The 1,134-nt window shown below is 41.9% G+C and overlaps 1 long non-coding RNA gene across 1 annotated transcript in view; it reads left to right on the forward strand.

The window, feature by feature from the left end:
* LOC107604656 overlaps window positions 1-247 on the forward strand; it is a 19,071-nt gene extending 18,824 nt beyond the window's left edge. The window contains exon 3 of the long non-coding RNA XR_001612327.2: window positions 212-247. This is a non-coding gene — a long non-coding RNA (uncharacterized LOC107604656). The remainder of the gene's footprint in view (window positions 1-211) is intronic.

The following is a 1,134-nucleotide window of genomic DNA, read 5'->3' on the forward strand; positions in this document are numbered from 1 at the left end:
AATCCACCCTTTGCTGCCTTTCGAGCCCTGAAACCTACCCTATATCTCTGTCCTGGCACTTCATAGAAGAAGGAGCTTCCGCTGTGATGCGCATAATCTAGTTATGCTACGATTTAGGAAATTGCACGATCGGCAAAATTCCTTCCGGCAAGTGCACCGGTTATCGTCGTCAAGTAAAAACTCACAATAGAGTGAGGTCGAATCCCACAAGGATTGGTTGAGTGAGCAATTCGGATTAGAAGTGTGTTCTAGTTGAGCGGAATCAAGATTTGAGATGAGAATTGCGGAATGTAAAATTAGCGGGAAAAGTAAATGACAAGGAAATTAAATGGCTGAATCTTAAATTGCATGAATTAAAGAGCAGAATGTAAATTGCTGAATCATTCTGTCTCCTTCGTATCTATACTTTATCCATCTCCTTCATTAAGAGTTTGATTCTTCCTCTCTCTCTCTATTCTACAAATACTACCCGCCGACATTAAATAGAATGAATTCTGATACTGGAAAGCGGCCGTTCAAGGAGAAGGGAAGTTTTAGAGTGCCTTCTCGCTCCTCTCCTAAAGTCCGTTCCTTCCCTTCAAAGGCTAGCTTTCTTTCCCGACTAGTTTGATGAAGAACCTACTTCGGCTGAAACCAGAAAGGCCTTCAAACAATCCCGTACTTCTGGCTCTAGCCCGCTTCACTGCATGAAAGAAAGGGCTAGGTTAGACCTCTGGCATTTCTTCCCTTCTCAATAGGGACCTGTCCCCCAAAATTTCCTTTTGGTCTTCAGAGATAGACTTGGAGACAATGTTGTTTCTAACCGGAATTCCTGGATAACTTGAACGGTCATCAGCCAACAATTTACTGTTTAACTCAACTAGCCTTTCACTCTTTCACTATAGCTCTTTCATCAACTACAGCAAGATCCGATGTAGCACATTCTCCCTCTTTCGCATATCTTCACTACAGTCATATAGCCAATAAGTTAAGTAAAGTAGTTCTAGTCTAGCATTTCAAGTTGTTATCCGAGCTCTTGTCCTTCCTCTTTGATTCAAGACAAAGCAAAGAATAGAGGCTATAGTTGTTTTCCCAAGTGAAAAAGGTATAGGTGGAATCTCCGAACGAAGACTTCGAATCTGTATGCGAGTGCTT

The sequence above is a fragment of the Arachis ipaensis genome, chromosome B06, assembly GCF_000816755.2.
Source record: "Arachis ipaensis cultivar K30076 chromosome B06, Araip1.1, whole genome shotgun sequence".
Classification (NCBI taxonomy): domain Eukaryota; kingdom Viridiplantae; phylum Streptophyta; class Magnoliopsida; order Fabales; family Fabaceae; genus Arachis; species Arachis ipaensis.